The following is a 25,396-nucleotide window of genomic DNA, read 5'->3' on the forward strand; positions in this document are numbered from 1 at the left end:
AAAAGCTCTAATAAATCCAAATTGACATACAAACGACAACTATTAAAGGTTCCCACTTTCACCATTATGGAAGATCCATACCTTACAATTCAAATAGGTTACATCAATGCCAGATCAACAGTAAACAAAACAGAAATTATAAAAGACTGGATCACATTGAAAACCTTAGATTTACTCTTCATCAGTGAAACCTGGATCCATGACCAAAAAGGTCCCATAATACTGGACCCTTGCCCTCCGGGATACAACATTACACACTGGACCAGAATAGGTAAAAGAGACGGAGGCATTGCCATAATCTATAGGTTATCAATAGAAATCAAACAAAATAAAACATGGAAAAGAAAATAAAATGATACATTTTTATTGGACATAACTTAATACATTTCTTGATTAGCTTTCGAAGGTTGCCCTTCTTCGTCAGATTGGAAATAAGCAAATGTGCTAGCTGACAGTGTATATAAGTGAAAACATTCAAGCATTACTATGACAGTCTGACAGGGTGGGAGGATGGGGGTGGGTCGGAGGTATGCATGGGGACATCAAAGCATATCATTGATATTCTAACAGGATGGGTGTGGGTAGGTGAGGGGAGGGTGATCAACAGAGACATACAGCTTTATGGTTTATAATGGGCTAGGAACCCCAGATCCTTGTTAAGTCCTTTCTGTTGGGTATTAAAATATTCAATCATTCTGACTTCAAAGGTCTTACGTTCTTGTATGGTTTTAAAGTTACCTTTCAGGATTCTCACTGTGAAGTCACAGTGAGAATCCTGAAAGGTAACTTTAAAACCATACAAGAACCATATGTCACAGGACTACCTTCCTTAATGAGCTAGACCCACACTCAGAAGAATACCCAGCCGACCGAACTTGGACAAATTTCACCCAGATCACACAAGAAACAATAGCACTAGAAACCAATAAGATCTCTACAGCCTACTGTCATTTGGACACCTGCCCCAATTATCTAATGACCCCCCCCCCCCCCGCCCCGCTTGATTCATCACTGAACTTACCTCCCACCTCAACTTCTTGTTTCAGCATGGCATATTCCCCAAAGAGAAAGGTAATATATTACTCACACCATTACCAAAAGACACCAAAAAGAAAACTAACGATATCACCAACTACTGACCTGTGGCATCCATCCCACTTACTACCAAACTGATGGAAAGCATTGTAGCTAAACAACTTATTGAATAAATCGACAAGATCTCTCCACAGTACAGAAACCGTCCTGGTAACTCTCCTAGCCAAGTTCAAAAAGGAAATTGCATCAGGTAAAAACATACTCCTCTTGCAACTCGACTTGTCCAGTGCATTCGATATGGTTGACCACTGTATACTATTAAGAATACTTGACAAGATAGGCATAGGAGGGAATATACTCAAATGGATCAAGGGTTTCCTAACCACAAGATCTTATCAAGTAAACTCAAACAAATCACCATCATATAACATAGTAACATAGTAACATAGTAGATGATGGCAGAAAAAGACCTGCATGGTCCATCCAGTCTGCCCAACAAGATAAACTCATATGTGCTACTTTTTGTATATACCCTACCTTGATTTGTACCTGTCCTCTTCAGGGCACAGACCGTACAAGTCTGCCCAGCACTATCCCTGCCTCCCAACCACCAGCCCCGCCTCCCACCACCAGCTCTGGCACAGACCGTATAAGTCTGCCCAGCACTATCCCTGTCTCCCAACCACCAGCCCCGCCTCCCACCACCAGCTCTGGCACAGACCGTATAAGTCTGCCCAGCACTATCCCTGCCTCCCAACCACCAGCTCCGCCTCCCACCATCAGCTCTGGCACAGACCGTATAAGTCTGCCCAGCATTTTCCCTGCCTCCCAACCACCAGCCCCGGCACACACCGTATAAGTCTGCCCAGCACTATCCCCGCCTCCCAACCACCAGCCCCACCTCCCACCACTGGCTCTGCCACCCAATCTTGGCTAAGCTCCTGAGGATCCATTCCTTCTGAACAGGATTCCTTTATGTTTATCCCACACATGTTTGAATTCCGTTACCGTTTTCATTTCCACCACCTCCAGCGGGAGGACATTCCAAGCAGCCACCACTCTCTCTGTGAAGAAATACTTCCTGACATTTTTCTTGAGTCTGCCCCCCTTCAATCTCATTTCATGTCCTCTCAACTGCGGAGTACCCCAGAGTTCACCTCTCTCACCCATATTATTTAATCTGATGATGATCCCCCTTGCTCATGCCCTATACAAGCAAAATCTTAATCCTTTTATGTATGCGGATGATGTCACCATTTACATACCGTTCAACTCTAATCCAACAGAAATCACTGTTGCAATAAAGACTAGTTTAAGCTTAATGAATGCCTGAGCATCGGCATTCAAACTCAAACTCAACAAGGAAAAAACTCACTGCCTTATTCTCTCTTCTCACCACAAAACAAACCTCCCTTCATCCATAAAAACCCTGTAACATACTCTCCCAATATCGGACAAACTGAAGATCCTTGGAATTACTATTGACACCAACCTAACCCTGGAGAACCAAGCCTCTGCCACCACGAAGAAAATGTTCCATGCAATGTGGAAACTCAAACGAATCAAACAATTCTTCCCAAGGGAAACTTTCCATAACATAATTCAAACAATGGTACTATCACATGTTGACTACTGTAACGCCGTATATGCGGGATGCAAAGAACAGATCTTAAGAAAACTTCAGACCTCGCAGAACACGGCAGCTAGACTTATTTTCGGAAAGACAAGATTTGAAAGTGCTAAACGCCTACACAAAATACTGCACTGGCTAGCAAATCAAGGAATGAATAGCCTTCAAAATTTGCACTCTGGTCCATAAAATAATCCATGGTCTGGCCCCAACCTACATGACTGAACTTTTTGACTTACCAACCAGAAACACCATCGAATCATCAAGAACGTTTCTAAACCTGCATTACCCAAACTGTAAAGGACTAAAATACAAATCAACATATGCATCCAGCTTTTCCTACATTTGCACCCAGCTCTGGAATGCATTACCTAGAAATATTAGAACTGTGAACACCCATCTAAAATTCCGAAAAGACCTCAAGACTCACCTCTTCCGGAAAGCCTACACAGCAGACCTGAACTAATTCATGAACAATGCATCAAATCTCTCAAACTAAGAAATGAACAATACCCCTTCCACATAATCCTATTACTTGAAACTGTACAAATTTTACCACTCCAGTTATAATTAAGTGTACTTCTACCCTTATCCTACTCTGTATTGCTCACTAGAAGCTGTAGTCCCATCCCCGGAGACTTATCAGTCTCATTGGGATTACTTCTTTCTATATGCTACTATATATTCGTCCCAAAGTTGTATTCTCTTTTCTGGAACCTTATCAGCTTCCTTGCACCTACTGTTACTCTATTTTCCACTCTGTATATATTCCTGGAGTTGGTACTATCCTCTCAGGAAACCTGTAAGCCACATTGAGCCTACTGCTATGCGGGAAAATGTGGGATACAAATGTAATTAATAAAATAAACCCCATCCCAGAGCTCAAGATTTTCAACATATGTCCCAGGAACACTGTCCCATCATTCAAATTCATTTATTGAAAACCTGTACAAAATTTCTTGCTTGCTTCACATAACAATTTTGCAATCAGGACCTGTGTTAAAATGGTCATGTTTCACCCTAGCTGCGTCAGGACAACGGCCCTGTTTCAAAATGCTGTAATCTTCAGCGTTGCTTTCCTCTTTTTAGAAAGTGTACCTCTGACATATGTTGAAGATCTTGAGTGTTGGGATTGCGTTTATACATACTGGAAGCCCCCGATGGTTTAAGAACTGAGACTTGTTTGATATTTCGATTTATCATAGGTAAATAGTGGCATGACCAAGGCCCAGATGCACTAAACATTTTTCATCGTTAAATGAGCCCTCAAGGAAGAATTTCCTATCCTTTCCATGCACTAAAGCCTATTTTCCGACGACAGTAGCAGCTAACAAAAACTGAATGCAGATGAGCAATTCTTCTACAAATCCCATTGAAATGACATGCACTAACCTTTTCCGATTCGTTTAACGCAGGAGAACACCGTGAAATCTAACGAGAGTCTGTACCTCTCGTTAGGGCTGTCTGTCTGCTAGAAGTTTACAAAATCCAATAAAAAAATAACTGGGGGGGGGGGCGAAAACGTGTCAGGGGCGTCCTTTATTGATGCCCCAGGTCGCCGCTGCTCCCCTCTCCCTCAGCACCAAAAAAGAAAAAAAAAAAAAAGGATCGGGAGGGGACAAAGGCACTCGTCATGAGCGTCCCGTATGGACGCCTTGCCCCCCCCCACTGCTCCCCACTTCCCCCCCCCCCGCTGCTCCCCACGTCCCCCCCCCTGCACGAAAAATCTCCAATTTTAGCAGCCCCGGCGGGCCCTCCTCCCTTCCTGTATTCTCCCACACTAGCTCCGCCTCCTGCCATGCTCCGGTCCCGTGCCCCGCCCCTGCCGCCCCCCCTTTGGTCGTGGCTGCCGCTCCCCCCTCCAACGACCCCCCCCCTTTGCCTTTCCGGCCCGTGCAGCGCCTGTCACCTCTGCTGCACGGGCAAGAACAGCTGATCGGCGAGTCAGAAGGCCTCCTCAGACGTCCCTTCTTTCTTCCTGGGCCCGCCCTCCTCTGACGTAGGTAAACTACGTAGTTTACCTACGTCAGAGGAGGGCGGGCCCAGGAAGAAAGAAAGGACGTCTGAAGAGGCCTTCTGACTCGCCGATCAGCTGTTCTTGCCCGTGCAGCAGAGGTGACAGGCGCTGCACAGGCCGGTAAGGCAAAGTGGGGGGGGTCGTTGGAGGGGGGCAGCGGCAGCCACGACCAAAGGGGGGGCAGCGGGGGCGGGGCACGGGACCGGAGCATGGCAGGAGGCGGAGCTAGTGTGGGAGAATACAGGAAGGGAGGAGGGCCGGCCCGGGGCTGCTAAAATTGGAGATTTTTCGTGCGGGGCGGGGAAGCGGGGAGCAGTGGGGGGGGGGGGCAAGGCGTCCATACAGGACGCTCATCATGAGTGCCTTTGCCCCCTCCCGAAACACACGTGTTTGTGGGGGGTTTTTTTTGTTTTGACAGCTGGGCCTTTGTGGCATGCGCAGAGCACCCAGCATAACGTTTGGGCTGCTCTGTGCATGCTTTAGGCGCTGATTAACGACAGGTTTAACGATTCTGTGATACATCCAACATTCCAATACCGATCCGAACATTTCTGGAGTGTTTTTGTAGTGCATTCCTCGTTTTTTAAAAATCATTAAGCACTTTTACGATTCTTATTTTTTAACGTTTGGTTGATGCATCTGGGCCCAAGTATCTTAATCGTATTTCAGTGCACAGTACCTAAAGAGCTCTAAACATCCTTAACACATTATAAATACACCTACTTAAAAGGTGTTACAGCACAACATACCCCTATTAGTCAATCTTTTTTCAACCACCTAAAAATATAAATATGAAGTGCAAACTCTGAGAGATTGAGGGCCCCTTTTACCAAGCTGCAGCAAAAGGGGGCCGGTGCTGGCATCGATGCGTGTTTTACATGCGCGCTGAGGCCCCTTTTTACCACAGCTGGTAAAAGGGAAGTCTTGCTTTCTGACAGGAAATGGCCAAGCGGCAAGTAAAGCACTTGCTGTACACCCACTGAGGTGGCAGTAAGGGCTCCCGTGTTAACCCAGCGGTAACCAGGCAGTGTGCAGCACTGCCCGATTACCACCAAGTATAGCGAGCTTGAAATGACGGCGCGCTAGGGGTGTGAAGTAGCGCCAGGCTGCTGCAGTAGCCTGGCGGTACTTCCTGTATAGCGAGCGGTAAGCCCATGTTGGGCTTACCGCCGCTTATTTAAAGGAGCCCTGAGTCAGAACATTTTACTCTTTAAATAAAAACACAACTCACTGCTACTAGCTGCTTTAAAGTCACTTCCACAGGTCAGAGGCTTATGACAACATTCTCTGAAATAATCTTCTGTTTTATCACTATATATAACCTCTAATTATAAAGTAGCCAATACCAGTGAGTATGGTATACCTAAGTGTTGTTTCTATTAAAAGGAAGTGTGTCTTTCTGAAAAGAGGTGCTCTGAGTAATCTCAGGGTATTTTTATCTGTTTTCTTTTTATTTAAGGATTGAAAATGTTCTGATTCAGTGCCTCAATGTTTGCATCTCATTTCCACTTCAAACTGTTATCTATCCTGCCATCATACACAAAAATGTTTTAAACTCATATTTTAAATGCTGTTGTGGAACCTGGAGCCTGGGGAGTCTCTTCATTTAATTATGGATCTTGTCAATGCCAAGCTCTCCAAAAGAATTTATATCTTCTCTAAATTAAGAACCAATCCACCAGTAGGGCTTCTTTTACCAAACCACACTAGCGATTCCCGTGTGGCAGTACCGACGAAGCCCATTCAAAGAGAATGCACTTTCTTATCAAAGACTTAATTAGAACACACAGATTACACACTTTACCTATCATCGCAAAGATTAGATGGGCAGAGGCCTAGCTATTATATTTTCGTTCCGCCTAGACATTAAACAGCTGCCCTCCCAATTTCACCCCCTCCTTGAATCATTAGCTTTCAGAGTAATAGCATCATCGACATCTGACTGCTCATTTCAATCCATGGTATGCAGGCTACACTTGCAGAGCACTGTTTGAACTCCTCTAATCCCATTATTCTGGGTGACTTCAACATACAGTTTGATGATCTTGCTGTACCATTCAGCAAAGATATTTTTGAACTTACTGATGATCTACATCTAATTCTACCTGCTACAGGCCCTACACACACAACAGGACACACAGTCTTATCATCATTGCAGTCTCCAAACACTTTTTCTCTGTTTCCAATACCCTATCATGACCATCAAATTAATCAATTTTTCCTGCATGAAAATCCTGGAAAACCCCAGAGTAAAAAAACTGAGGGGCCCTTTTACTAAGCCGCGTAGGTGCCTACGCGCTCCCAATGTGCGCCAAATTGGAGTTACCGCTCTGTTATCACTTGGCCCTTGCGGTAATTTAAATTTTGTCACGCATCCGCTATGCACATCCGAAAAATATTTTTTATTTGCTGATGCGTGGCAGCTATGTGCTTCAAGTGGCATTTGATACGCGTAGACCATTACCGCCCGGTTACTGCGTGAGACCTTACCACTGGTCAATGGCTTGCGGTAAGGTCTCAGACCCAAAATGGATGCGCTGCAATTTTCATTTTGCCACACGTCCACTTTTGGCAAAAATCTTTTTAAAAAAGGCATTTTTTGTAGTTGCGCTAAAAAATAATTCTGCGCCCGCCCAAAACATGCGTCTACAGAACTGCAGGCCATTTTTCAGCGCACCTTAATAAAAGGACCCCTGAGCCTTTAGCACAGTAACACCTGAGTCTTTTGAATAACACGGATCTAAATATATATATGCTTTCTCTATTCTCCCATTAGACAAACAGGCAATGGTGTGGGACGCTTCCCACCTAAAGATATATAACATCTTAGCTCCTCCCCCAACAGTATGCAAATTCCTGATCTCTCACTACTAAAATGCCAATTTTGCCACAGCGAGTGTCAATGGAGGTGAAATCGCACGACAGCTCATCTCAGTAAATATAAAAAACATGTTCATTTTTATAAAAAAACAATATCAGATGCTTTATTTTATCTTAACCTGGAACAGTCTAATTGTGGTCACTTCCACCCCCCCCCCCTTTTTTTTCTTGTTCCTTCTGCCCTGGTATGAACCAGAGAGTGCTAAAGTGGTTAAAGCAGATATTCAATGGCACTGCCTGGTTAAGTGGCACTGAATATTTCTCCTGAACCAACCAGCACATGGACAGGAACCTCTTCTGCCTGGTTAAATCACTTTGAATATTGACCTGTACATTTTTTTTTAAGGCACACTAATGAACTGAATGCATGCTGAGGAATGAATATCCCTAGTTTGTTCTTCTTTCTCTTTTCAGTCTATAAGGAATTGAAAGTGTTTACTTTAGTTACCTTTCATGCCTCCATTCTGGAGGGCTCTGCAACTTTGTAGATAGAGATTCCCGAGGATAACTATATCATATGTAACTAAGCAATATTCATCTCCAAATGAGTATATAACAATCATTAAATCATATATTTTTCCATTTTTATATTTTCTTATTACTATAATTTTTATAATTTTCATGAAAATAGGAGGAAAAGCCTCAACTGACTCCTTAAACGCCAAACATTTCTAGGCATTCATCTGGAGGGGCATAATCGAACGGGGGCGCCCAATTTTCCCTTATTATCGAAACAAGATGGGCATCCATCTTTTGTTTTGATAATACAGCCGGGGACGTCCAAATCGCAAAATTTAGGTTGACCTTAGAGATGGTCAACCCTGGTTTTCGGTGATAATGGAAACCGAGGACGCCGATCTCAGAAACGACCAAATCGAAGCCATTTGGTTGTGGGAGGAGCCAGAATTCGTAGTGCACTGGTCCCCCTCACATGCCAGAACACCAATTGGGCACCCTAGGGGGCACTGCAGTGGACATCACAAATTGTTCCCAGGTGCATAGCTCCCTTACCTTGTGTGCTGAGCCCCCCAACCCCCCCCCCTAAACCCACTCCCCACAACTGTACAACACTACCATAGCCCTAAGGGGTGAAGGGAGCACCTAGATGTGGGTACAGTGGGTTTGTGGTGGGTTTTGAAGGGCTCACATTTACTGCCACAAGTGTAACAGGTAAGGGGGGATGGGCCTGGGTCCGCCTGCCTGAAGTGCACTGCAGTACCCACTAAAACTGCCCCAGGGACCTGCATACTGCTGTCATGGAGCTGGGTATGACATTTGAGGCTGGCATAGAGGCTAGCACAAAATATTTTTAAAGTTTTGTTTTTAGGGTGGGAGGGGGTTGGTGACCACTGGGGGAATAAGGGGAGGTCATCCCTGATTCCCTCCGATGGTCATCTGGTCAGTTTGGGCACCTTTTTGAGGCTTGGTCGCAAGAAAAAATGGACCAAGTAAAGTCAGCCAAGTGTTCGTCTGAGGACGCCCATGTGTTAAGCACGCCCCAGTCCCGCCTTCGTGATGCTTCCGATGCGCCCCCGGGAACTTTGGTCATCCCCGCGATGGAAAGCAGTTGGGGACGCCCAAAATTGGCTTTCGATTATGCTAATTTGGGCGACCCTGGGAGAAGGACGCCCATCTTCCGATTTGCGTCGAAAGATGGGCGTCCTTCTCTTTCGAAAATAAGCCGCATTGAGCCTGCCATGAGTGGGAAAGCGCGGGTTACAAATGTAACAAAAAAAGCCTGATAGTCATCATTGGCTGAAAAACCTCCTTAAAATTATTGCTTAGTTCTATTCTGGAAGGCACAGGCACAGAGGACATGGCCTGAAATTTCAGTATTCTAAAACTGGATGTCACTCAGGTGAACTCAAGGCATTTGTTACACACTTGTGTACTCAGATTCGCTTACAATTTCAAGCATCACCATGCGACAGCGACTAACAGCCATACAGGACTAGATTCTATATATGTTGCATGAAAAATCAGAGCTGAAAATATTTCCGCCTAGGCATATTCTGTAAACTGGGCCTAGATTTAGATGTGGTTTATAAAATACACCTACCCCTAAATCTAAATCAAACAGTCTGACACAAAATAAACATAGCAGGGGCAAACAAAGCTCATATGATAACAACCCAATGCTTAAAATTAATTTTCAAACTCCCTAAAAGCAGGTGGGCATCATCAACACAGAGCCTCAGCAGCAACTCATTTCACACGGGAATATATCCAGGGTGTTTTTTGAGAGGGTATTTGGAGGTACTGAGTACCGGCACCTTTTTCATTGTCTGCTAAAATTGACCCGTTGACTCCAAACTTTTATGAAAGAGCTCAGGCTCTACACACCAATTCTGCCTTGTCATAGATTCCATGACTGGTTGCAAGGAGCCGGGCTATTGTGGGGTGGGTTCCTCAGTGATCACCCCACCCCTGAAGGGTGGCCTATCATTTAAGTACCGGCACCTTTTTTGCTAGAAAAAATGCACTGACTATATCATATATATAAGTGCGGGTCTAAAGATTGGTCTTAATGTTTGTATAAGAGATCTTATAATAAAGTAAAAAATGAAAAAGCATTATTATGCAATTAAGAGCTGATGATGATTCAGGCATGTCACCAGATATATTCCTGTGTGAAACGAGCTGCTACTGAAACTCTGTGTTGATGATATCCACCTGCTTTTAGAAAGTTTGGAAGTGAATTTTAAGCATTGGGTTGTTATCATTTATGTCCCTAAATCTAAGCATGTCCCTTTACACCAAGTAAAATTTGGTGTAAATAGCAGCGCCTAAATTAGGCACTTAGCTGGTGTATTCTAAAACCGTGCGTGTAGATTTGTGGAATGCCCACAGTCCACCCATTCCATGCCCATACCAATGCCCCTTTTTGGAAGCACACATTAGAATTTACATGCAACAGTTTACACAATATGCCTAGCACATTGTGTGTGTAAATTCTAATTAATGCCAATTAGTGTTAATAATTTATGTATTTATTTATAATGATATTTGTATCCCACAGTATCCCAATCAGAGTTCAGGTTCAATGTGGTTTACAATCCAGACAATTTAGTACATACCTATTATAGTTATAAATCTTTTGGTAAAGGAAACATGTTAAGTAAATCTTCTATAAACAGCTATATGAAACTTCACAAAAATTAGTTTATGAATTATTTTACAAGGTTGTACTGTGTAACATATATCAAATTATAAGCAGTTATTCAAAGGATACAGTTTGCAATAGCATTTTGCATAAAAATAGTTATTCTTGTCTTCCATTATCTTGTTGCAGGAACTTTTTGAATAGAAACGTTTTTAATAATTTTCAAAAGCAACTATAATCATGTACAGATCTAACAGCCCTTGGAAGAAGATTACATCAATTGATAGGAGAAGTCAGCAGAGAGGACTGTTTTGTAAACAATCTTTTTACAATTAGGATAATGGAGAATTAGGAATTCTCTGGATCCAGGTCAATCAAAAGGAGCATATAGTCAGGCATCATACCATAGATAATTTGGAATGCAAAGATACATATTTTGAAGGCAACCCTGTCTTTCATCAGAAGCCATTGTAATGAGTAAAGGACTGGTGATGCCTTGTTAAATCATGAGATGTACATACAAGTCTTGTGGCAGTGTTTTGGGCAGTTTGTAGTTTCTTATGACCCTGTTCTTGCATGCTGCATACACTGTATTACAGTACTCAGATTGGGATAGTACTAGGGTTTGAGTTAAGTTTCTGAAAATTTCTTTTGAGAAAAGGGTCTAATTCTTTTCAACCTCCATAAAGTTTTAAAGACTTCTTTTTTTTTAATCACTAGAGATATTTGCAGATTAAAAGAAAGATGTTGACCGATTGTAATACCTAGAATTTTCATATTCTGTTCTAGTGGAGAACTTACATTGATCTATAACAAATTCTTTGCCAAGGTATGAATGGAATGGATCAGTAAGGAATAGGAAATTGATTTTCCCCCTATTTAGTTTCAATTTGAAGGTGGATATCCACGATTCCATCAGTTCTAGTCCTGCTTTAACAAAATTCAAAATTTCACTTAAATTGTTATTGAAAGGTATGTAAATGGTCATGTCGTCTGCATAAATAAAGGTGTTGAAGCCATGTTCTTCTAGTTTCCTCCCAAGTGGGGTCATGATGATGTTAAAGAGGATAGGAGATAATGGAGAACCTTGTGGCACACCACATGCAGGAGTCCATGATGGGGAGATGAGACCTGTGAATTTTACTTGGTATGTTCTTAAGTTGAGGAATCGCAAGAAACAAATGGGGTTCACACTCTCCACAAAAATGCAACACAATACAAAAAAAGGTGGAAAAGAACCAAGTCCAAGAGATCAGTCCAATACAACAGGATAAGATGCTCCAAACACAACTTTATTTGGACCCTACACGGTCCGTGTTTTGGCTACAACAGCCTTCCTCAGGGGTCAATCGATGAGTGCTCAACTTTTTATTGATTGATGATGGAGCATAGCAGTATCTTGATCAAGATGCGTGTGGTACCCAACTGAAACAAATTCAAATTTTAAAGTTGAGGAAACCTTTGAGCCATGTTGTCAAGTATTCTCACTAATATATCATGGTCTACCATGTCAAAGGTATAAGAATTTTCCCATCTCTACTAATTTCGCTCCTAAAATTAGATATTAAAGTTGTTAAGACTGTCTCAGTGCTGTAACAGGGTCTGAAACTGGATTGTTACTTACGTAATAATGATAATAATGTAATAATTACTTGTTAAATGGCAATTATTGATGCTGACTGAATTATTAAGTAATTAAATTATGTGCGCAAATCCAGAATATGATCAGATTTCTGTGTGCAATTTCGGTCATGCTATATAGAATCCAGGGCGGTTTCAGGGGAAGGCATTGTGGAATAAAGTGGAAGAATTCCCACGAGACTGGATAAGTACTCAGCTTTTCACCTTGCACATTTGTTTAAAAAGATTGAAAGTTTAAAGTATTCAGTTCTTTACTTTGCACATTTGGTTTAAAAAGACTGAAAGTTTGTAGCACAGTGGTGTCGGGAAGCAATAATACAAAAAAAAAGAAGAAAAGTCTTCCGAACTCACTGCAGGGATACCCGATGAAAGAAACGCTATACCATTTCATAGCAGTATACTTGACTGCATGAGGAGTGGGAAAATCATCTGAGGATTCCCTTGCTACTTATGGGTGTGCATTGTATTATAAATATTGGATGAGTGGACTAGTGCATTGGTGTTAGCTGAGACTTTAGTTTAATAATTGGTGGCTAAGGTCCTGGTTTATTTTGTTTATTTTTGGATGTTACCAGAGACACGATACTTTTGTATTGTTCCATTGATATAGAATCCAGGAGACAGAGTTGACTACAGGAATGTATGTGATTACACTGCAAAATCAGCCTGACAATCCAGTTTACCAGATTGTTTTAAGAAGTCTTCTTATCCCTGTAGCTTATTGTTTTAATGAATGCTTTTTTGTAGCAAATATTCCAAAAAAAGTGCAATTGAAAGTGGAATCTGCAGTGTACCGGTTACAATTTGACTTTTGGTGAATGCTCTGCCAGTTATTTGCTTTTCAGTTGAGTTCTAACAAATTGATATTCTGCACATTCATTTACTTCAATTTTCCCTTTTAAAGTATCTTTTTTATTGATTTTTATGGGCACAGAGGAATGTTATTTGTCAAGGCATATGGAGTTATGTAATACAGAGCTTACTATATTAAAATGTCATAGCTAAGCCTCAGAAACCCAGAGGTGACCACCACAGAGACAGAATGTACTGCTGCTGCTGCTATTGCTCTTCAGTCCATTTCAGGGATAAATGGAGGAATTAATGATGACCATCAGCTTAGGCTGAGAAATAATGCTTTTCTACCTTGCACCTGATTGTGGGAATATGTTGATTTAATTTATTTCAGCTTTAAAATGGATATCCGCAGCTTCCCAAAAAGAACCTTTTTCTAAAAAATGCAGCTAAGGTTAAAAAAAAAAAAAACATTCATGGTCAAATGACATTGATGTCAGTACTCTGATCTAAAACCCACAGGCAAGTAAACAACAGAGATTAATAAAAGTGAAAAGTAAAATGCAACTCCAAACTATCTAATTTGCAATCAGAAGAAAACAGAAAAAAAAAAAAAATTCCGGTCATAGGTTAATGATCAGCTCTAGGTTTTCCCAGTTCTGCTAACCCGGCACCTTTCCTTCATCATGCCATCTGACCTATGAATTTTTTAAACAAAATCTGAGATTTAGTTTACATACTAGTAATGATTTACAGACATGGAGTTGAGGTCAGATGAGCCAACGTTTAGTTAAATGGTTAGGTTGAAAGAAGACCAGTTGCTCACCAGGATCAGTTTCCATCTGATTGGCTATCAGCTTCCTGTAAATGATGAATGGCAGCAAAAAAATTACTTCCTAACCTCAAATGTGATCCTCAGTTTGAACTCACCAAATTACTGCTTTCTCCCAAGTGTGTTGTTATATCATAATATTCTTTTCATTGAACAACTTGTCCGATTTATATTTGAATTGTTTTGGGGTTGAATCTATGACTGTTTCTGCTGACAAATGGAGAAGGGATGATGGACACTGGGAAAAGGAAGAACAGGGAGATTCTTAACATGAAATGGGAAGGAGAGGAGAGAGGCTGGAGATGGTAGGAGAAAGTGAAGGAAATGTGCTCAATGTGTGTGGCTAGGAAGGAAGAAAAGAGAGTTCCTGGACTTGGAGGGGGAAGGACAGAGAGGGGGGGGGGGGGCTGAACATGGATGGAGGGGAAAGGCAGATATAGGGAAGATGCTGAACTTGGAAGGGAAAACTGTGGATATGGAGGAAGGAAGAGAAGTGAGGGAGAGATGCTGGACTTGGGGAGAGAGTGAGGAGAAGGTGATGGGTACGGAGTGGGAAGAGAAAAAAGGGGAGTTGCCTAGACAGGGAAAGGGGAAAGAGGGAAAGATGTTGGATGTGTATGAAATGATAGGAGATGATGGACATGGGAGAAGGAAAGGAAGGCAGAGATGCTGGATATGAAGGGAGAGAAGAGAATGAGAAATGCTGGACATGGGGAGGCAAGAGAAGAACAAATGCCCGACATAGAAGGAGAAGGGAAGAGTTAGGAGATGCTGGACATAGGGGGAAGGGAAGAGAAAAAGAGAGAAACATGATGAAAGGGAAGAGATGGAAGGCTGCAAATGCAGTAAAAAGAGGGAGTTTGATAACTAGATGGTGAGAAGTAAGGGGAAATCTGAGAGGAGAGAGAGGAAGAAAATGAAATAAAGCTGAACATGAAAGATCAGTGTCAAAGATGGATATAAGACAGGTAGGGGCTCTTTTTCTAAGGCGCACTAGGGATTTTAGCACGCGCTCATTATTAGGATGCGTTAAACGCTAGAAACGCCCATAGAAATATATGGGTGTCTGTAGCATTTAATGTCCTAATTATTAGTGCGTGCTAAAAACGCTAGCATGCTTTAGTAAAAGACCTCCGCAGTGAAGAAGACAGGCAGAGAGGGAAAAAATGGCCAATGACAGGAGACCCTGTACATAGAATTAATAGAAGACACAGAGGAAAATAAACTAGAGGCTGAGATTAACATGATTAGAAAAATAAAATCACCAGATAACAAGGTAGAAAAAATAATTATATTTTCAATTTAGTGATTGGAATATGTCACTTTTGAGAATTTGCATCCGCTATCTTTATATGTTGCATAGTAGAGGAGGAAGCACATCTCATTCTATTTCTCTGATGTTGCACTGCATGCAAAGTCTGTTTTGGGGGGGATCAAGTTTAATTTTTGTCTACATTTTTGCACTTTTAGGGGGGTCTTTTACTAAAGATTAGCTCGAGTTATCTGCAACAGGGCCCATGTGGGATGTGAATGCCGCCCACACCCATGGTGTGTCTGAGTGTCTCAGCCCTAGTGCAATGAGGGATTGAAAAAAATGTTGGGTCATAAGAGTTTGGGCCATAAACTGTGCACAAGTAAAACTTCTGTCCCTGGTAGTTACTTTCCGTCAACTCCATTAGTTTTGCGTTTAACGCAAACTGTATATTCTTCTTACGATTTTGTAATTATTTATACTGTTACTATGTAAGCCGCATTGAACCTGCCATGTGTGGGAAAGTGCGGGGGTACAAATGTAATAAATAATAAGAGAGAGGGGCAGATGGTCTGTGGGCAGGTAGGATGTGAGAGACAGAGAGAGGCACAGAAGGGCTGCTGGCAGGTGGGATGTGAGAGAAAAGGAGGCAGACTGGCTGCAGACCTCTGTAGAGGTGTAAACATCCTCTACTGACACTTTTTTAGATCCACTTTAATTCATTTGCTTAAGAGGCCTATATGTATCTACCAAAGTTTGCACTGTTTGATTTTCTTTGCCACTTTATTCTTTGGCATTCGATACATATCTTAATATCTAAATTTAATAAAAGTTATTACCTGCAACTATTTTGCTGACCTTTCTTTCTGCATATTGTCGGATAATTAAGGACTCCTACCCTGGCCCAGCCCACTTTAGCCTCCCCATCTGAGCCACTACCACCTATGTGTAAATCCCTCTTTCTTCCAGGTCATGCATTTTGGTCAGTGTGAAGTGAACACACCCTCTTCTTTCAGGCAGGCATGATGCTAACTTTTCCTTCTTACAGTACTACTACTACTACTACTTAACATTTCTAAAGCGCTACTAGGGTTACGCAGCGCTGTACAAATTAATATAAAGAACAGTCCCTGCTCAAAGAGCTTACAATCTAAAGGACAAGTGAACAGTCAGTCCGATAGGGGTAGTCAAATTGAGGCAGTCTGGATTTCCTGAGAGGTGAGAGTTAGGTGTCGAAGGCAGCATTGAAGAGGTGGGCTTTGAGCAAAGACTTGAAGATGGGCAGGGAGGGGGCTTGGCGTAAGGGCTCAGGAAGGTTGTTCCAGGCATAGGGTGAGGCGAGGCAGAATGAGCGGAGCCTGGAGTTGGCGGTGGTGGAGAAGGGTACCAAGAGGAGGGATTTGTCCTGTGAACGGAGGTTTCGGGCTGGAACGTAAGGGGAGATGAGGGTAGAGAGGTAGTGAGGGGCAGCAGACTGAGTGCATTTGTAGGTAAGAAGGAGAAGCTTGAACTGAATGCGGTATCTGATTGGAAGCCAGTGAAGTGACCTGCGGAGAGGGGTGATATGAGTAGATCGGTTCTGGCGGAATATAAGACGTGCAGCAGAGTTCTGGACAGATTGAAGGGGGGATAGATGGCTAAGTGGGAGACCGGTGAGAAGTAGGTTGCAGTAGTCAAGGCGCGTGGTAATGAGGACGAGGGTTCGGGTGGTGTGTTCAGAGAGGAAAGGGCGAATTTTGCTGATGTTGAAGAGGAAGAAGCGACAGGTCTTGGCTATCTGCTGGATATGCATGGAGAAGGAGAGGGAGGAGTCAAAGATGACTCCGAGGTTGCGGGCAGATGAGACGGGGAGGATGAGGGTGTTATCAACTGAGATGGAAAGTGGAGGAAGAGGAGAAGTGGGTTTTGGTGGAAAGACGATGAGCTCGGTCTTGGACATGTTCAGTTTCAGGTGGCGGTTGGACATCCAGGCAGCAATGTCGGATAAGCAGGCCGATATCTTTGCCTGGGTCTCCGCGGTGATGTTAGGTGTGGAGAGATACAGCTGGGTGTCATCAGCATAGAGATGATACTGGAAGCCATGAGATGAGATCAGGGAGCCCAGGGAAGAGGTGTAGATTGAGAAGAGAAGGGGTCCAAGGACAGATCCCTGGGGAACACCAACAGATAGCGGAATGGGGGTGGAGGAAGATCCATGAGAGTGAACTCTGAAGGTGCAGTGGGAGAGATAGGAGGAGAACCAGGAGAGGACAGAGCCCTGGAAACCAAATGAGGACAGTGTGCAAAGGAGTAAATCATGATTGACAGTGTCAAAAGCGGCGGATAGATTGAGGAGGATGAGGATGGAGTAGTGTCCTCTGGATTTGGCAAGGAACAGGTCATTACAGACTTTAGAGAGTGCTGTTTCTCTCGAGTGAAGGGGGCGAAAACCGGATTGAAGTGGATCGAGGATGGCATGAGAGGAGAGAAAATCAAGGCAGCGGCTGTGAACGGCACGCTCAAGTATTTTGGAGAGGAAGGGTAGGAGGGAGATGGGGCGATAGTTGGAGGGACAGGTAGGGTCAAGTGATGGTTTTTTGAGGAGAGGTGTGACTACGGCGTGCTTGAAGGTGTCAGGGACAGTTGCAGTGGAGAGTGAGAGGTTGAGGATATGACAGATGGAGGGGGTAACAGTATGAGAGATGGTGGTAAGTAAGTTGGTGGGGATGGGATCAGAGGAACAGGTGGTGCATTTTGAGGAGGAAAGAAGGCGAGCGGTTTCCTCCTCGGTGATGTCAGGAAAGGAGGAGAAAGAGGCCTGGGTTGGTTGGTTGAGGGAGAGGGTTGAAGGGTGAAGAGGCGGAGATGGCTTCCTAGTGAACTCAAGGTTGATCTTTTGCACCTTGTCGCGGAAGTAATCGGCCAGTGATTGAGGAGAGAGCGAGGGGTGGGTGGGAGTGGGGGGCACTTTGAGGAGGGAGTTAAGGGTGGCGAAGAGACGACGGGGGTTGGAGCTGAGAGAGTTGGTCAATTGGGTGTAATAGTCCTGTTTGGCAAGGAAAGCAGTCCCTTATGTTTAGGGAGCACTCCCCTCCCTATCAGCCAAACTCCATCCATGCTAGGCATGCTGGCGTGAAGTAATGCCACTGTATGAACCTAAGGACCATTCCTACAATGAAATGCAGTCATTTTCTTAGCAGTTCTGTCTCTTCAGCAAGCATCTGTCTTTGAACTTGTCAAGGTTTCACATAACCTGCTACCAGGCCTCACTGTGGCCTCAGGCTCTCTAAATAGAAAATGAAAACATAAGTGCTGTCAGCAATCAAATTTGCACCCTTAAGGATACAACCAAGGTTTGCATCACTCAGCAAAAAGCTACCATAGAATGAGAATCTTTGTGCAACTGGACATCCTTCTCAGATTTACTTCACTCGGTGCCCCTTTTACAAAGCGGCGATACCTGTACTGCTGCTTTGCTGTGCACCAATCCAGCACTACTGCAACAGCACGGTGGTAGTGCCTGCCCCCAACAAGTGCCATTTCTGGCGCTGAAAAAAATACTTTAATTTTTTTTTAGCACCAGAGATTTATCAGGCACCTACAGTATTTAGGGAAAGGGAAATGGGGCTTGATATACTGCCTTTCTGAGGTTTTTGCAACTACATTCAAAGCGGTTTACATATATTCAGGTACTTATTTTGTACCAGGGGCAATGGAGGGTTAAGTGACTTGCCCAGAGTCACAAGGAGCTGCAGTGGGAATCAAACTCAGTTCTCCAGGATCAAAGTCCACTGCACTAACCACAAGGCTACTCCTCCACTAGTGACATTCCATGTGAAAGCCTGCCCTTGCAGATCAGCAATACGGCCGTGCAGTCTTCTGTTTCTGTGAGTCTGATGTCCTGCACGTACGTGCAGGACGTCAGACTCACAGAAACAGAAGCTTGCACAGCCGCGTTGCTGATCTGCAAGGGCAGGCTTCTACATGGAATGTTGCTAGTGGAAAAGCAACATTCCATGTAGAATCTCAAATAGTAGCAACAGAATCTCAATAGTAGCAACATTCCATCTAGAATCTCCAATAGTAGCAACATTCCATGTAGAATCTCAAATAGGGAAAGGGAAATGATATACCGCCTTTCTGAGGTTTTTGCAACTACATTCAAAGCAGTTTACATATATTCAGGTACTTATTTTGTACCAGGGGCAATGGAGGGTTAAGTGACTTGCCCAGAATCACAAGGAGCTGCACTGGGAATTGAACTCAGTTCCCCAGGATCAAGGTCCACTACACTAATCACTAGGCTACTCCCCTAGGAAATGGCCACGCGGCAAGTGCTTTACTTGCCACGTGGCCATTTCCTGCAGGAAAGAGAGACTTCCCTTTTACCCGCTGTGGTAAAAGGGGGCTCAGCACGTGGCAAATCCACATACGGATGCTACCACAGGGCCCCTTTTTCCGCAGCTTTGTAAAAGGGGCCCTTGGTTACATACCATCCTCCTCAACAGGATAACCAGTTCTCCAGCTCATCCCCCCCCCCCCCCCCCCCACCATGCATACAGATCCTATGCTCTCAGCTGCAATTGCTAGGCACTAGGCTTACCCTCCCAGCTGGAAATGCTGTGCTTTATATTTTCAGACCTGTGTCCCTAAAGTGTTGAGCACAGGGAGTGCTAACTCCCTTCACTGATCTAGTAGGAGATTGCTATCTCCTTCACCTAGTTGCTCCTGTCATTCAGGTTTATCACATACCTCCTCCATCACAAAGCTTCATTGAATTTCTCTTTTGTTTCCTTTTGTGCTTCCTGCCTCATCTTTCTCTGAAGCTAATGACAGAGAAAGCACCTCAGTGCCCTAATTCAATTTCCTTAGCACAGAGCCAAGTAGAGAGATGAGGAGTTTAATACAATCATTAGATTTTTGTCATTAATTAATTAAAGCTGGAACAATACACTATACTGTTTGGGTAAAAAAAGGTCCCTCTTTCAGCCTCCCTGCAAGCCAGGCTGGGGGATGTGTAAAGAATGTTGTCGTGACTAATGTTATTATCTTCTTGCTGCATTTTTGTCTTCCAGAAATCCCGGTGCTGTTCAGTCACTCGCTCAGGGCTTCGCTCCGGGGGAAAACAAACTTAACATTCACCTCTGGTTACAAAGAGGCTGCAGCATGGGTGATTCTTGTTGTGGTGGATCTGTTTTTGTTGGTGGTTATGAGACAGCAGAGTCTAATAGCAAGAAGGTTTTGGGAAGGTGGAAATATGGAAGTTTTCAGTGTTGGTAAGTGTGGAACGGCAAGAACTTACCTTTAGGATTTCTTGGCCTTCCTATTGATCAACATAAGATGAATATTAGCATGCTGAGGCATTATGAGGCTCCTGGATTTGAATATTCAGATATTTATTTATTTATTTAGTTGCATTTGTATCCCACATTTTCCCACCTATTTGCGGGCTCAGTGTGGCTTACAATACATTGTAAATGATGGAAATACAGTTTCTTACATTACATTACATTACGATTATGGGTTACATTGTGAACAAATAAAGGAAGACAAGGTCAGATCAGTCGCCTTTGGGGCGTGGAAACTAAAGGATATGGTGTAATGGATTTACTACGCTGATCGAATAATAGCAAGTGAGCGGTGTGGTAGACAGTTTTTATCTGTGGGTAGATATTGAATGGGAGAGTACGGGGACGTGGAGTACGTGGGGTAATATCTTGAGGCATTGTTATGATGTATATGGGATTTATATGTTTTGCTCCTTGCGGTATGTTTTGTCAAAGAGATAGGTCTTCAATCGTTTGCGGAAGTCTGTCAACTCGTAGACCGCTCTCAGGCCGCGTGGTAGTGCGTTCCAGAGTTGCGTGCTCTTGTAGGAGAAGGTTGAAGCATGTAGTCCTTTATACTTTATGCCTTTGCACTTAGGGAAGTGGAGGTTGAGGAAAGTTCTGGATGATTTTTTGGCGTTTCTGGGTGGCAGGTCTACCAAGTGACCGCCGACCCAGAAGTTAACCAGGCACCAGCTGATATTCAGACCACTGCCTGGTTAACTTGTTTCATAATGTTAGGACTGCTATTTTGCTGTTACTTAGCTGGTTCTCAGACTGAAAATAGCAAGTTTCCACACTGCCCTATTTCTTCCCACAAACTAATTGGTTCAGCATGAGTGGTTAGAGGGGATATTCGGCAGCACTATCTGGTTAAGTGCTGCTGAATATCCCTGGAAAACCCCACACAAGCAATTTAAACGGCCCTCCTTGGATTCACTTCCTATATTTTGCAAGACTTGGATACAGATTACACTGTGTTGCTTATTTAATTAGATCTCTGCTGTGTTTGACACAATCTTTTACTGGGTAGACTTCAATCCATTGGTATTAAAGTTATGGTCTATAACTGGTTCTCCTCTTATTTTCAGGATAGGAAATATATAGATCAATAGCAGAGACAACAATCGCAGTCCTGTTCTGTATGCTGTGTTGATCCCCAGGGATCTATTCTTGCCCCTACCCTTTTTAATATATATATATTTTTTTTTTTTGTTACATTTGTACCCCGCACTTTTTCCCACTCATGGCAGGCTCAATGCGGCAGACAATGGAGGGTTAAGTGACTTGCCCAGAGTCACAAGGAGCTGCCTGTGCCACGAATCGAACTCAGTTCCTCAGTTCCCCAGGACCAAAGTCCACCACCCTAACCACTAGGCCACTCCTCCAGTATCTATTTGGCATACCCTTTTGACTCTAATCCAGTCCCTCAGTCGCGTTCCTAAGGTGTATGCAGATGATATACAAATTCTAGCCAGGCTATCAACAAACGATGCCCAGCAGACAGGTATTCTTCTAGCACAAATAGCAGACTGGTTATCTCTTCAGAAATTAAAGCTCAAGATAAGTCCAAAATCCTGATTTTCCATTGTTCAGTCACACCTACACTTGCAGGTCTCATTATGATGGGCGGCGTTCCAATAAACAGAGAAGGTTTGGGGAGTGACCCTCGACAGCAATCTTTCCTTCACTACACATGTCTCTAATGTGGTAAATTCCTGTTATTATAAACTACGTATGATCTATCCCACTCGTCATCTTTTCTCCATTTAGAATCATCATTCACTTATTAGTTATCTCTAGATTAGACTATTGTAATGCCCTTCTCCAAGGAATAACAGCTCAAGATTCTCGTTGCCTTCAGCTGATACAAAATTCTACTATACGTATGCTGACAAAATCATGATAATATGGCCATACTTTGTCCCTTATTAGGAATGAACGCTAGTTGCCAGTCCCTCACTGTATTACATATAAGCTCATTCTTTAGACCTTCAAAATCTTGCACTTCAGACAACCACTCTGTCTATCAAGGTTCATAATACCATATACACCGACTAGAAGCCTTCACTCCTCCCCTCAAAACTTATTACTAGTTCCATCATTTAGGAAGATTTGTTTTGATACCATTCGATCAAAACTCTTCAGTATTAATGGTCCCAGACTTTGGAATTTACTACTGCTTTATCTTTGGTTGGAATGTAACTTTGACAGGTTTGAATCAGGTTTAATGACATTCGGGACTGATATTCAGTCGGCGACGGGCAGTACGTTTGCTGTCCGCTGCTAGCATTAAACACAGATATTCAGTGCTGGGCCATATCCAGCAACCAGTATTGAATATCTGGGTTTATTTTGGCCGCTAAAAAGTTAACCGGCTATGCTGATATTCAGCGCTAACTGGTTAATTTTTTAGTGGTTAAAGATGGGCCTGCCATAAAAGCGGCCTATTTTGACCACTCAACATAGTTGGTTGTGTGCTGAATATCCACGCCTAACTGGCTAACTGGGATATTCAGGTGGAGATAACCGGTTGCATAATTTACTTCTCCTCACGCTCTGGCTATATTGGTACATGTTCCAGCATTCAGTTGCTCCATGGCAGTAATTCTCTCTCTCTCTCCCACCCACCCTAATTCTTATGTTAATTCTCATCACTTCTCCATTCTCTCCATATTGTAGTTCCTTTCCTTTTCAGTTTTGTTATATTGTGAACCGCTCAGATGGTATATGCCTATGGTGTGATATATTAAATGAAAATAAACTTGAAAGTTAAATTGCTTTGAATATTGCCCCCCCCCCCCAAAAAAAAAAAAAAAGCATTTGTGTGGCCAGAAGAGGGTGCTGACCTTAAGTTTCAAAATCTTTCCCCCTACAAGTAGCTAACTTTTGGACTTATAACTGAATATAAAGCCAAAAGTTAGCTGGTTTCAAATTGGGTGAGATTTGGGGCATTGTTCCCACAGGAAGAGTGCAATTCTTTAACCAGGCACCTGTTAGGAGCCTAGCTAAGAGCCTTCATTTCTTTGAAAGCATGAATAAACATGCTGATAAAGGTGAGCCGGGTGATGTAGTGTATCTAGATTTTCAGAAAGCTTTTGACAAAGTTCCTCATGAGATACTCCTGAGAAAATAAAGTCATGGGATACGAGACAATGTTCTGGTTATTAGACAGAAAACAGAGGATAGGATTAAATGGCCATTTCTCTCAGTGGAGGAGAGTGACTAGTGGAGTGACATTGGGATCTGTACTGGGACCGCTGCTATTTAACATATTAATGAATGATCTGGAAATTGGAATGACAAGTGAGGTGATTAAATTTTCAGATGACATAAAACTATTCAAGGTTGTTAAAACACACGCAGACTGTGAAAAATTGCAGGAAGACCTTAGCAAATTGGAAGACTGGGCATTCAAATGGCAGATGAAATTTAAGGTAGACAATGCAAAGTGATGTACATTGGGAAAAATAACCCACCTGGTGCTAGGGTCCACCTTGGAGGGTCAGCACCCAAGAAAAAGATCTGGGTGTCATTGTAGACAATATGCTGAAATCTTCTGCCCAGTGTGCGGTGGCTGCGAAAACAGCAAACAGGATGCTAGGAATTATTAGCAAAGGGATAGTAAATAAGACCAATAATACTATAATGCCTCTGTATTGCTCCACGGTGTGACCCCACCTTGAGTATTACGTTCAGTTCTTGTTGCTGTATCTCAAAAAAATATAGTGGAGTTAATAAAGGTTCAAAGAAGAGCAACCAAAATGATAAAGAGGATGGAACTCTTCTCATATGAAGAAAGGCTAAAGAGGTTAGGGCTTTTCAGCTTGGAAAACAGACAGCTGAGGGAGGATATGATTGAGGTCTACAAATTCCTGAGTGGTGTAGAACAAGTTGAAGCAAATCCATTTTTTACTTTTCAAAAAGTAAAAAGACTAGGGGATCCTCAATGAAGTTACATGGAAATAGTTTTAAAACAAATAGGAGGAAATATTTTTTCACTCAACGGATAGTTAGGTTCTGGAACTTGTTGCCAGAAGATGTGATAACAGCGGTTAGAGTATCTGGTTAAAAAAAAGATTTGGACAAGTTCCTGGAGGAAAAGTCCATAGTCTTGCCATTGAGACAGACATGGGGAAGTCACTGCTTGCCCTCGGATTGGTAGCATGGAATTTTGCTACTATTTGGGTTTCTGCCAGGTGCTTGTGACCTGAATTGGCTACTGGTGGAAGCAGGATACTGGGCTAGATGGACCATTGGTATGACCCAGCATGACTATTCTTATGTTCTTGTATTAGGGCACCTACTTTCCTTTACAGAATACTCGCATAGCAGATAATATATACATATAATATTTAAGTTTGATGATTTACACCAGCCATAGAGTTGATTTAACTGTGGGTACCTAAATGGCAAAGGCATGTGTGTATTTTATGGTATTCTATAAGTAGGTGTGTAAGTATGTGTCCCATCCAACCTTCACCCATGTGTACATGTACCTGCAAATTACAAGCTAAGCAAAGTACAGAATAGCACTTAGGAGGGAATTTGTCATGTATGCATATGAGCACATATGTTTAGTATTCTAAACATTTAAGTGTGTACATGTTAGTGCCTATTTTTTTTTATAGAATTACCTCCTATATGAACAGCAGCAATATTCAACTGCCATTTGCATGAGTGATCCATCTTAGTGCTGACAATTTCAAAGGTGGGAAATAGAGACAACACTGTTACCTAACTTACAGCCGAGGAGAATGAATGTTCACAAACCGGCTGAAACTTCACACCATCATCGGACGCAACTATGTGTGAATTAAGTGCACCAAAAAATAATAAACAGTGCTTAACCATGAAAAAAAGTGTATATGTATGAAAAAATCAATGTCTTTGTAATCAACACAGACT

This window comes from Microcaecilia unicolor, chromosome 1, assembly GCF_901765095.1.
Source record: "Microcaecilia unicolor chromosome 1, aMicUni1.1, whole genome shotgun sequence".
NCBI classification, from domain to species: Eukaryota; Metazoa; Chordata; class Amphibia; order Gymnophiona; family Siphonopidae; genus Microcaecilia; species Microcaecilia unicolor.